This window comes from Vicugna pacos, chromosome 1, assembly GCF_048564905.1.
Source record: "Vicugna pacos chromosome 1, VicPac4, whole genome shotgun sequence".
NCBI classification, from domain to species: domain Eukaryota; kingdom Metazoa; phylum Chordata; class Mammalia; order Artiodactyla; family Camelidae; genus Vicugna; species Vicugna pacos.
This window is the reverse complement of record NC_132987.1, coordinates 7,783,950-7,796,915: the sequence shown is the minus strand read 5'-3', so window position 1 is coordinate 7,796,915 and position 12,966 is coordinate 7,783,950. Positions and strand designations below refer to the sequence as shown.

At 40.0% G+C, this 12,966-nt stretch overlaps 1 long non-coding RNA gene across 1 annotated transcript in view; it reads right to left on the bottom strand.

The window, feature by feature from the left end:
• The window catches only part of LOC140688810 (uncharacterized), a 134,509-nt gene that overhangs the window by 16,252 nt on the left and 105,291 nt on the right, over window positions 1-12,966 (bottom strand). Inside the window, exon 2 of the long non-coding RNA XR_012063666.1 lies at window positions 10,074-10,158. This is a non-coding gene — a long non-coding RNA (uncharacterized lncRNA). The remainder of the gene's footprint in view (window positions 1-10,073; window positions 10,159-12,966) is intronic.

Genomic DNA, 12,966 nt, shown 5'->3' with positions numbered 1-12,966 from the left:
TTATATAATGTCATGTGTAGATAAATAGCAAAAACAAAGCATGTTCAACAAAGTAGTAAGAAATTCCAATTTTTTAACAAAACATTATTGTTATAATTTAAAATACACACTTAAGTATAAAAGCTACACATTTACTTGAGGAGAAGATTTGTATCACTGAATTGTGTATCTTCTCTCCCTAGAACCAAAAAGAAAGGCAGGGGAATATAAGGGAGACTTGGGGTAGCCACTGACTTGAACGCCAGGCACATAAATTAGTATGCCTTTGAAAGGGAATATAAAGTGATCTCCAGAGAAGCCACTGAGAAAACTATTTTCAAAAACTGTACAAAAATATATACTGAAAACATGACAGATAAGGCAAAATGTAATACTAAAAACTATTTAAGTAACCCGCAGGCAAGACAGGAAAAGGGACAGAGAGAAACAAAAAACAAATAAAGTGACAGACATTCAGAACACTTGGCATTCAGAACACTTTTTGTTATGTTATCCTAACATAACAAAAAAATCACATTAACTATAAATGATTTAAATACACCCATTAAAATAAATCATCAGAATAGATTTTTTTAATGACCCACATATATGCTGCGTACAAGAAACCCATTTCAAATATACCCATTTTAAGTAGATTAAAAGCAAAGAGATGGGAAAAAATATTCTATGAAAACACCAACCAAAGAAAGCTGTGGCTGTACTAATATCAGATAAAATCAACTTCAGAGGAAAGAAAATTGCCAGATACAGAGAGGAACGATACATAATGATGAGTCCATCTACCAAAAAGACACAATGATCCTTAATGTATCAAATAACAAAGCTTCAATTTCATTTCATCTTTACCAAGAAAAAAAACTAATTACAAAATGCACATTATTATCTCCATTCTGCATCTGAGTCAATTAGAACTCTAAAGAAGTTAAGTTCCTTGCCAAGATCACACAGTTAGCAACCCTCAAACCAAGTTCTTTTCACTCTTCTTTCTGCCGCCTTTATACACTTCAAAAATAAATAGTGTGATTATCACATCCAACACTGAATTCCAAATCTCCTCTTCTTGGTCACAAAGCCTCATCAACTTTAGAACCCAAAAACTTTAGAATTCAGAACAAACACTGGATTCTAAGTGAGTCATAGGAATAACGTGGCCCTAGAAGACATCAATAGAGTACAAAGAGGGAACACACAGAAGTGGCTAACCGTGGGGAAAATTAAAGTCACACTATGGTCACAGTGCCCCAGACAATGTCACGACTGCCCCATAAGGTTGGAAAAGTTGGGCACTGCACAACATAAACTAAAACAGACCATTAAGTAAATGACACCACCTGGAGCTGCCCTGCCATTTACAGCATCCTGACAATAATTATGCTGTCTGAAAGTAACTCCAGTCTGCAATGCTGGAAAATGGTCATTAGCATCTGTCTAGGCCCTGTACTCTAGGGCACAGATAATTGTCCAAATCAGTGAGTCTAAACACCGGCAAGCTTGAGCAAGAGAGTCCAGACAGTTGTATTTAATGGGCCAGGAAAAGGGCCCCCAAAGTTGTCATGAATCTACAAAAGATTGCCAAACTATCTTGCCAAGCAATTATTTCCCTTTCAAACTGTCATTGATACCATAATTTCTTAAAAGAAAATCTATAAACACGTTTTCCTTATTTTGCCAAGACTTGGGTAACATGACCACAAATCAACATTGGTCTGTAAAGGAGCACTTGGGAATCACTGAGCTACCAAGCCAGGATGGGTGGACCAAAGAGGGAAAACAGAAGAAAAGAGACCATTTTCATTTGCATCCCCTTCCCACCTGGTCCTCCTTCCCCAAAGCCAAAGGATGCTCATGAGACTTTGAAGACAATTTCTAAGACTCTTACAGACATTTGCCCCAAAAGCCATCTGAAAAGCTTCCCTTTGATGGCAGCTATCAGCACCAAACCTGCACCACATCTTTCCAGGGGTGGTGTCATCACCAACACTGCTATATGGGAATGTAAACTACAATAGACCAGCGTCGTCCAGGAGAGCCCAGGTCCAAGAATGGAGCTAAGATGGAAGTGTTTTGAATGCCAAGAGTCTACTATAAGCCTACTCTTCTCTGTAACTCTTCAGCTGGGGCATTTTCAGAGTTTTTGACACATCACAGCTGCCCAAAAACGTTACTTGAATTAATTGCAACAGTTGACTTGATAGGACAAGTCTGTGGAAGTCATTTAAGTAAAGAGATGCCCAAGGGGACCCAAGACTTTGCTGGTAGAGAGACCGAGCCCCACATCCAAAACGAGAGAGAGAAATATGCTCACGTGAGTGAGTCTGAATGCTGACCTTGGTTTCAAAGCTGTGTGCTCTCTAACGTGGGCTGTGCCCGGCCTGCAGAAGTTCACTACAGCTGGAAAGGGGTAAAATCCCTGCAGTGAACCTTCTGCCTGGGGGAGCACAGGTGGGCAACATTGCTTCATCTGAGAAACTCATCCTTTCCCCTGGACTGGCTCTGACGGCAAGGAGCCATTGCTTCTGACACTGTTGGTTACATCTGTGCCATGCTTCAGCAAAAGAAGAATCACTCCAGGAGGACTTAAAAAGCACAGACTTCAAAGTCAGCATTTTGAACTCTGCCACCTACTTAGTGCGAGATCTTGAGGGAAATGGTTAACTTTGTGAAACCTCCCTTTCCAACTTGTGAGATGGTCAGGGAAGCATCTACCCTGTGAGATGTTTGAAGGTACAATGAGATTACCTATGTTAGAGGCACTTTCCGTGCTGAAAGTTCTATGCAAATGCTAGTTACTGTTACCCTTTGGAGAACCCAGTTGATCAGGGATTTGGAAGAATATTTCTGAGCTCTGACATGGGATGGCAATGCTATTCCTCAAGATTTCAAAGAGGGACAAGAAGGATTTGAAGCTGAACAAAGATAAATGCCACAGTAAGAAGTTTAAAAACCTCATTTCTGATGGAGGGAAAGTAAATGGGCCAGCTGTGTTAACCTCCATTACTGTTATCTACTAATTAATAATATATTTTAATTAAATAGAGTCAGAGTAGTTTCCACAGCAAAGGAAAGGCTATTCCTTTCATTCGATTTGCTTAATTCCTCCTACCACGTGAAGACAAATTAATTTCAAGTGTCATAAAGGTCTGACAGATACTAAGAAAACAGGCGATGGATATAAGCGGTCTTGCCACTTGATCTAACACTTCCAGCATATAGTCTCCTTCCGTCTTACAATAATCATGGAGAACTGTTAGGATTACCTACCGTGGGTAGGTCCTTACTGAGGTAAGTGGGAGATGACCCTTGCCTTTTCCTTTCAACAAAGAGCAGAAAAAAGCAAACCTTCCAACACCCTCTAAAAAAATATATGATGGCAGCTTGAAGTGAAATAATAGTGATTTCACCTGGATGGAGTTTTTTTTTTTTTTCTGCCTCTGCTTTCCCCAAAAAGAAGAACTTTCCAAGCTAACAGAGAAGATGATAGCCACGCTCGAGAAGAGCCGGAAGATGGGTGTGGAGAGAAATCCAAAGAGCATCCGCACGAGCAAGATAAAACAGCTCCTAGTCTCACGCCCCTTCCCTCTGTTCCCCACTACACCACTTGAAAAACTCGAACACCTCCATGTAGTGCACGCTTTCTAGCTGGAAACAGTCCTACGGGATTTTGGCTTCTGCCGAACTGAGCTATTTGCTGTTTCCCAAAGTCCTTTTCTCTCCTTCAACCGTGGTGACTCTGCTTACTTTTCTCCTTCTGCAAGGGATGTGACCTAGGGCTCCCATCCTCTACCTGGATAACTTCTTGGTCTTGCAAGTCAAACATGCAAAGACCGCTTCTTCTTGGAGCCCTCTTCCAAACCACCCACCCCAGTAGAATCACATGTTCCTTATTCTATGCTCGTTAAGTGTCTACTAAATTCACTTCTGGAGCATTTTTTGCATTTTGTGGTTAAGCAAATGCTGATGTGTCTCTTTCCCACAAGACTATTAGCTCTCTAAGAGGAAGGATTACAGTGTTTATACTTAGATCTACAGCATCCAGCACATAGTAAAATCTCACACACTCAATAAATGTGTCTTAAGTGAATGTGCACTTCGGCTGTTGGCAAGCTCCCTCTGCAAAGCACCAGATAGTAAATATTTTAGTCTTCGTGAGTCATTCAGTCTCTAGCAATCTTCCTATCACATCTACTCAAGTCTACTCAAGTCTGCCGCAGTAGAGCAAACCCAGCCTCAGCCCATATATAAACAAATGAGTGAGATTGTGTGTCAACAAAGCTGTTTACAGAAAAACAGGTGGTGGGTCAGCTTTGGCCCGTGGAGTACAGTTGGCTGATCCCTGATAAACTAAAAGATCAAACGAAAGAGAAAGCCCCAGAAAGTTCTTCTCAGAAAGAGGACCTCAAGTCCAGGATGGTAGAAAATGGTCACAGAGCCTTTTAAAGTAGACATGGAAGGGAAGGAATGGCCCCGTAACACCACCTTGTCCTCATTCTGGAAAGTAGGAGTGATCTAGGTTAGCATGCATACAACTGGGAAACTTCAGGATCAGCAACAGCCTTATGAAGTCTGCAAACCTAACGTTTGCTAATACTGTATTTTAGTAATTAAACTGCTTAGTTTAATTAGAATGAGTGGCCTACAAATGGAGGGTGATGGACTGCCCAGTAGAGTGCATTTTTTTCCCTTTGTTTCATGGAAGCTAAATACCAAGGGAAGATGCTAGCTACCCAAGATATGATTGTCTACACCAGACAAATGAAACCACAAAGATGGAAATTCCAGTCATGGTATGAAGGATGGGTAACACTGGGCAGAGTTCTGAGAGAGAGAGAGTTAGAACAGGTAATCCTCTAATTAAAATGCACAGGCAATGTGGATGCCACCAAGAGTTTATTTTCAATTCTAAACCAATGTACCATGCTAACATCATCGGATGGAAAGTGCATAATCCAATAATCTTGTTTTAAGGCAGAATTCTGAAGCATAGACTTTATTTTTTCTTCTCTATGTTATGTTTTCTTGGGAAATTTCAAGGAGGACCCTCAGATTAAAATAATAATAATAATAATAATGAAGCATAGTAAGTCCCAACAGTTAGAAGGAAATTGTAAGAGAAGAGTGTTCACTGAGGTTTCTAGTCCTCGTTCAAACAGAGATCCACACATTGAGATTTCCAGATGCAGACAACACAGATAAAATGTTGGAGTGGTGCCTGATCCTGTATAATCCCCTTCTCTGGAAGGCAGAATATCTGACACTGCTACACATGTGGGAGCCAAATCATCGCATTTGAAGCAGCGACATCATTCCCGGCAGCACCACCTGGCTACTGTGGGACGGAATGGAGATACGTGCGAAGGAGGGATTCAGAGAATGGAGCTGCACACACAGAAAAAGACTCTGGCCGTCAAATATGCTAAGCATGTTGACTGCCCTTTCGGGAGAAAAGTTGCTTGAACAAATCAAGTGATTGTGTACGTTTCCAGCCTCCACACTTTCCCCTTTCCTTCTTTCTCTAAAAGAGAAAGATTTCCAGATTTCAAAAGAGTTGAACCAAGCTATGTTAGAGATGAAACTCCGATTTATCACAAGTGATCAAAGTTGGAAAAACAGTTGGCACCGTGGCCTTTTCTATTTAATTGGCTTCCGAGGACACACATCCTGATGTGCCTAACCTTAAAGCATCACTGCTCCCTTTATCCAGCAATGCCCTCTGTGATAGATCTAACTCACTCAGGGAGCATAAACAAGATGGGCAGCCCATCGACCTCACTCAGATGGATTCCCTGTAGTGGAAGGCCATGGTGGTAAACTACTTGGAGCCTAATGATCAGCTTTGGGTTTAAATTTTCTGGACTGTAAGCTAACGTCCCAAACCCATCTGTAGTTTCTCCACGTTGGCCATAAAGACGCAAGAAAATGTAATAAAAGTTTTGTGAAGTCTTTAACCCCCCTGTCTTCTCAATGAGAAACAATTCAAGTAATTAGAGTCATAAAAATATCACCAGTTTATTTTACCCTTGAGAGTAAAATGGAGCTTAGCTCTGGTTAAGAACAACTTCACAGACTTAGTAAACAATCTTATGGTTACCAAGAAAGGGGGTGGGAGGGGATAAATTTGGGAGTTTGAGATTTACAGTTGTTAGCCACTATATATAAAAAGAGTTTTTAAGAAAAATTTCTTCTGTATAGCACAGGGAACTATGTTCAATATCTTGTAATAACCTTTAATGGAAAAGAACATGAAAACAAATATATGTATGTATCTGCATGACTGGGACATTGTGCTGTACACCAGAGAGTGACACATTGCAACTGACTGTACTTCAATAGATTAAAAAAAAAATCTTAACGTCTTTTCTAAACTTTGAAGCCATGCCTTTGTTAGCAGTACTTATTTTTTTGTTTGTTTCTACACTATTTACATCAAGGATCATAAATTAAGACACCTTCAAAGGTCAAACACGTAATAAAAATGTTGTGAGGTAGGATGGGTGGAAAAGTATTGGAGAATCCAGTAAACCAGAGGAGGAGTCATTCCTCAGTTCCAAGCAAATATCGCCACACAAGAATGAGCACAAATATTGTCAGCTGTAGTTGACTTTCAGAGAGTTTCCAAATCCAGATCACTATGTCTGTCTGTAGATTTTAAACATCTACAATTAATTACAAAAACAGAAAACAAAAAAACAGTGTCGGCCAAAAAAACCTATTGAAGGATTAAGTATAGCTCATGACTCATCTGTTTATGGCCTGTCCTTAGCATCAACAAAGACATAAGTGACTCAGCAAGTTCACCCACTATTAATGGTGTCAAAGGAGGAGAAGCAAACCAAATAAAACACTAAGTTCAACTTAGGGGGCACTGTTTGAATTTGCCACTTAGAGCCACCTCACCTCAGGGAAGTTATTTAAACCAAGAGCCTTAGGTTATTCATCTACAGCATATTATTGGTATGTTCTCTTAAATACTGTCTACGGATACAACTAGCCGATGTCTGAATTTTTTTTTAATAATTCTTTTGAATCCTAATGTTTTAAATAACATTAAAAATTAAAACAATTATTGCCAAATTGTGAAAATACAAAGATATTCCATAAAAGAAATTCACCAAATATATCTAAAGTTCAATTTAAAATCAATCTTCCTCACGGCGTTAGAACAGTACATACCTTGGGCTCCTAGTGACTAACAAGTATTATTGCTTAAAATCAAAAATGGATATGATGCAAATTGTATATATTTTAAAACAACATGCTCCAAGAGCCTACACAAAGCAATTAGCAAGGATGATTCGTTGCCACAGTGTCTAACAATGCATTCCTTAAATAAGAGATACCTTTCAAGACACTCAACACAATTATAAAAATTCATGAATGGTAAATCATCTGTTTTGCTGAACATCTCTTTCTATGATTGCCAAGAACTTGATGATAACACTTCAGTTATTAGAAGTTTCAAAATTTGGAATCTCCTGAATCAGTTCAGAAGTTGACCCCAAGGTTCTCTCTGCTAAATCTGTGTTCCCCTTTTCAATAAGGTTGGAGCAAAGGAGAAACCATTTAGCTCTGCTTGGAGGAATAATTCTAGCTCATTCAGTAGACAAGCCAACTATTCACATACGAAGGAGAAATGACATACCAAGAAGGTCTTAAAATACATGCACTAAGAATTAGCATACACATAATATACATAAAACTGTACATATAAAAAATAAAAATATTCTAAGAAAACAAATCCCTACGTATACCTGTTTTTTGTCTTAATATGGCCTCTTTGATTCCTTCTTCCTCTATTTGAGCCTATCAGAGGGTTCAAATTTCTATTGAAGCTCCCTTCAAACTATTTCTCCCCTGTTTCCTTGACAGAACTCCAAGGAAGAATCCTAGCACCACACGTTAGGACCGGTATCCAGACCAGAAATTCTCCATGCGTGGGAGCCAGCTGACTAGAAACACATCTGCTTTAAGAGGTGTCCATCGTGACAGAGCCATCATTCTAAGCCCACCATGACCATCGAGAACTTGACAATATCCTAAAAAAGTATTCCTACTTGGTTATACTCTTCCCTCCCGCTTAGTATGACTGAAATGAGCTGTATTCGGGTTTCCAAAGCTGGCCAGTTCTCCTCATGATTTGTCCCTTCAGTCCATCAGTGTCCTAATCAGCATGCCCAAACCATAAGCATCTTCCCTGTTTTAAGAATTTGTTTTCTTGTGGTGAAATACACATAAAACAAAATTTACTATTTTAACTATTTTTATGTGTACATTGATATTGTTGTCATCACCCTTATCCATCTCCAGAACTTTTTCATCATCCCAAACGGAAACTCTGTACCTATTAAACATCCATTCCCCATTCCGTCCTCCCCCAGCTTCTATAATCACTGTTCTACTTTTTGTCTCTATGAACTGGACTATCCTAGGAACCTCACATAAGTGGAATATACAATATTTGTCCTTTTCGGTCTGACAATTTCACTTAGCACACAAGCATCTTCTTGGACTTCTTTCTTTGCACTCCGTCCTCTCAGAAAGTTCTGTGATGTCATCCTTCACTATGACCTCACATCTGTTACTTTCTCTCAACTTTCCCTGTCATCTCGTGTCTCAGTTCCTGCAAAAACTTCCTAACAAGTGCCATAAGGTTTATTGAGCCTTGTTACATTCAATCCTACATAAGAAAAACCTTCTGGAAACATGCTTTGTTGGTGTCCCACAGACCCAGAGGGGAAAAGTCCCAATTTCTTAGCCAGGTATGCAAAGTATGGATTTCACCTGTGTCTCCAGACAAACTTCCGCTCACCCCCACGGCAAACTCCATGCATCATCAAAACAGGAACTCCTCTTACCCTGCAAAGTTCACTTGGGTATTTTCTGCCTTTCTCCCCACCTTCTATTCTCTTGTTTGCACAGGTAAAGCATCCTCCCAGGGTCCCCTGTTAAGCCTGCAGAGGGATCACTCCCTCAGCTTGTAACTCCAAGGCAAGTACTCTCTCTAACAGATGCTCGGTTCTCCCCTTCCCTGCCTTTGCATCATGGGACCTTCCAACACCTGCCTTGTCTTCCCACCTCATATCATGACTCTGAAACTCACGCTCACAGCCCCTGACACAGACAGTTTGCTCAATAAGCATTTTTTTAAGTTATGACATGGTTACTCAACATTTACAGACACATAGATTGGTTATCTTTTACTGAAATCTTTTCCAGAGCTTTCTTTTTGGTCAAAGTAGAAAACAATTCAATCTCTTAATTCCTGAATAAACTTCAAGCCTTGACTTAAGACCACGGGTTATGGTTGACGAGTCAAACTGGCCCAGGAACTGCTGGGTAAAGGTTTGGCCATTTGGTCCCCTACTGTTCAAGTTCACGTGTTAGCCTATGACCCATCGCCGTTTCCACCCGTGAGGCTTGCCCTTAACTTCACTTAGCATCTCTTTCCTGGGCTGAATGTTTGGCTTTTATTACAACTGATTTTCTCCTCGCGTTTTAATGCATTTCCACTTGCTTGCAATTTATTATGCCTCCTTGGACTCAACAAATATATTTTTAACAACATAATAGGGCACCATTTTACGGAAGAGTTGGCATCTCAGAGAAGTTCATCTGTGCCCTGTGACAATGACTATGAATTTGGCTAAGCCACTTCCAATGAGAGTCATTATCCCCCAGAGGAGAAACTTCCGTCCTCTTACTTGGCACCAGTCCCAGTCCGTCAGGTCTCTGCCGACTACGGTTTCCTACTATATCCTTTCCTTTTACTCCCTCCCGTGTTGGAACATGCACTTGGTCTTGTTTTCCCAGCCTGAGCTGCTGTATCTCGCCTCCACAGTCTCTCTCAGTAAACCATACAGCACAGTTACACACGGTGGATGCTTTCTAAAAACACACACTCCATGTCTCCTCCAGCCCTGCTCACTGTGACCCAGTAGTTAAATGGAATGCCCCCATTGCAAACCATTTGGGATGGGTAACCTCCAGAAAACTAGGAGTCCAAAGGCAAAAAGCTATCATCTGAAAGGCAAACCCCTGCAGGAAAATACCTTTTGCCCATGAGCAAATGAGCTCACCGTGCTGCAGACCGGAGTTAGACTGTTCTCTTATGCAGAATTTGAGCTGACTTCACTCCCTTGGACAGAGTCCCAGGGAAGGAGCCTGAAAGAGGATACAAATGAGAGAGTTCTCATTCGCTTTTAGTTTGGAAGCACAAACGAGCCTTTCTAGACAGTTCCCGGCATTTTGTCAGAGGGAATTTTAAACCAGAGTAAAGGAATATTCTAGCCTCACTGGCTCCCTTACATTCACTTTTTACCTTTGTTCAAGTTATCCTCTTATTCCGCCTCCCTATTTGCATCCATCCTGAAAAGCCCAGATCTTCTATGAAGGCTTCTTCCCTGACTCAATCCGCCCTTCTCCCGTCTTCCAACCCTGCCTGCTTCCACCATTGATCTTGACATTGTCATTTCCTGCCATGATTTGTGACACTTTCTGTGTCGGTGTCCCATAAAATAATTTCCTAGAAAGAAGGAAACCTATGTCATGTTTCTTCAAGTTTAACACCAAGGCCTGACCCAGAGTAAAAGCGTAAAAAATATGAGTTGATGGATTTTTCTTCTTCTCCCCAGTCCAAATTAATCTCTGCTGCCCCAAGACTATATCCAGAATATCGTTTGTTACAATGTGCCTTTATTACAGTGAAGTGTGTGTCCACTAGACAAAGCTTTGATTTCAAAAAGGACAAGGACTGGCTGGTGTGCATAGACTGCCTAAGTATGCAGGGCCCAGTAATGCTGCTTGACTTAAATGGACCCCTTGAAACAAAATGTCTTCAAATAAAAGCATCAGACTAAAGCAAGGGACAAGACAATAGCATGAAGGCGTGGACAAAAATTCAGGTGAAAAATCACAAAGACAATTTCAGAGAATGTGCAAAAAAAAAAAAAAGGAGAAAAATAAATCACACTTTAGCCCCTAAAGTAGGATATGCAGAGAATACAGTCTGCCTCAAACCTCACCCAGTATCTCATCAGCTCTTTAGCTACGATCCAGAGACAATTATAAGGATGTATTGCAGGTCCTTCAAGGTCATTGCATTTAAAAACTCCACATGTTTCTCACTCCTGAGGGTGGATTCCAATTTCTCAACTAAACAGAGAGGAAGCAAACACAGCCGTTTTGCATTCTCATTCCCTCCTCCCCGGGGCACCAAATGCCTTTCCTGCCTGTGCCTGGGGTCCCCAGACAGGATTCCGGACACCCTGAGGGAGCCGGCAGAGCTGACCCAGAGCATCACCGGCTTAGCCTTAGAGGAGATAGGATATCCTAAATGTTAGGATGGTCTATTTGTAAATTACACATATATACTGTAAAGTACCACATTTTCTAAATCCATGATGCTCGGTTCCAGTATGGGGAGAGGAAACAGGGAAGAAAGCAAAATTACATAAAAAGCCAGTCAGACAGAAGCAGAAACAAACCCAGAAAGTGTGATCATCAAGAAACTGTCAGCACCAGGGGCTCTGGCTTGAAAATTCCTGCAGAATAACATACAGCCTTGAATATCTTACTCCTTTAAATCTGGAAAGAGTAGGGCATGAGAAGTTGGCTCGTAATCTTTTCCATTCCTGCTTCACTAATTTTCGTCAGCAAAATTAAGCAACTTTTATTTGCTTGGCAAGTGAAGAAAAAGAGAACTTTAAAGCAGTTGACGCTTTAAGCTTTCATCGAAAGTTACAGGTAGCTGCCAAAGGAAAATCTTATCTGTTGAAAAAGCCAGTTCAGCAACTTAGCTGTAGAGCTATAAAGGTTGAAGATAAGAAGATGTGGTATCATTTAATTAACAGCCGCCCAATGATGGCTCAGAAGAGATTAATTCTGCTTCTTAAGAAGTTAAGACCAACCTCAGTCTCTACCAGAAAGTACACTTTAACCTTTTCCATTCTTCCTCCTTTTCTCCCATTCCTCAGACATTTTCTTTTTTTTTTTTTTTAATTGAAGTACCATCAGTTACAATGTGTCAGTTTCTGGTATACCACACAATGTCCCAGTCATGCATATACGTACATGTATTCCTTTTCATATTCTTTTTCATTATAGGTTCCTGCAAGATATTGAATATAGTTCCCTGTGCTACACAGAAGAAATTTGTTTTTTATCTATTTTATATGTGGTAGCTAATATTTGCAAATCTCGAACTCCCAGTTTATCCCTTCCTATCCCTTTACCCCCTGGTAGCTATAAGTTTGTTTTCTATGCTGTGAGTCTATTTGTTTTGTAAATAAGTTCATTTGTGTCTTTTTTTTAGATTCCACATATGAGTGATATGATATGGTATTTTTCTTTCTCTTTCTGGCTTACTTCACTTAGTATGATGATCTCCAGGTCCATCCATGTTGCTGCAAATGGCATTATTTTATTCTTTTTTATGGCTGAGTAGTATTCCACTGTATAAATATACCACAACTTCTTTTTTCCAGTCATCTGTCAATGGACTTTTAGGTTGTTCTCAGACATTTTCATATTCTCTCACTACCCCTTGCTCCTCTCCTCTTTCTCCTCAATAAAACCAGTCTTTTAACTTAAAAGGAAAGTATTTTCAGTTGCTCACAGGATTTCTAGCCATGTATCAACTTGTTTATTTCTCTTGTAAAAATCAGTAGCTCTCACTATCTTCAAGAACAAAGGAGGAAATCAATTAACTCAAATTAATATTTTTTATGAAAGAAAAACACATGCTGATAGTGGAAGGGATAATAAACATACAAAATTTTTATGACAGTGACTAAACCAAAAATGAAACTTTCGACTAAAACATAAAAGAAACCACCACATCAAAATACCATATTTAGAGAGAAATACATAGTGATGAGAGGTGAGTAAAAGTCTTATAAGTCGGTGAAAGTGAAAAATTAATATAATATAGTCAGTAAAAAAGCATCGCACATCAGTGTGGCTTTGTGTCTC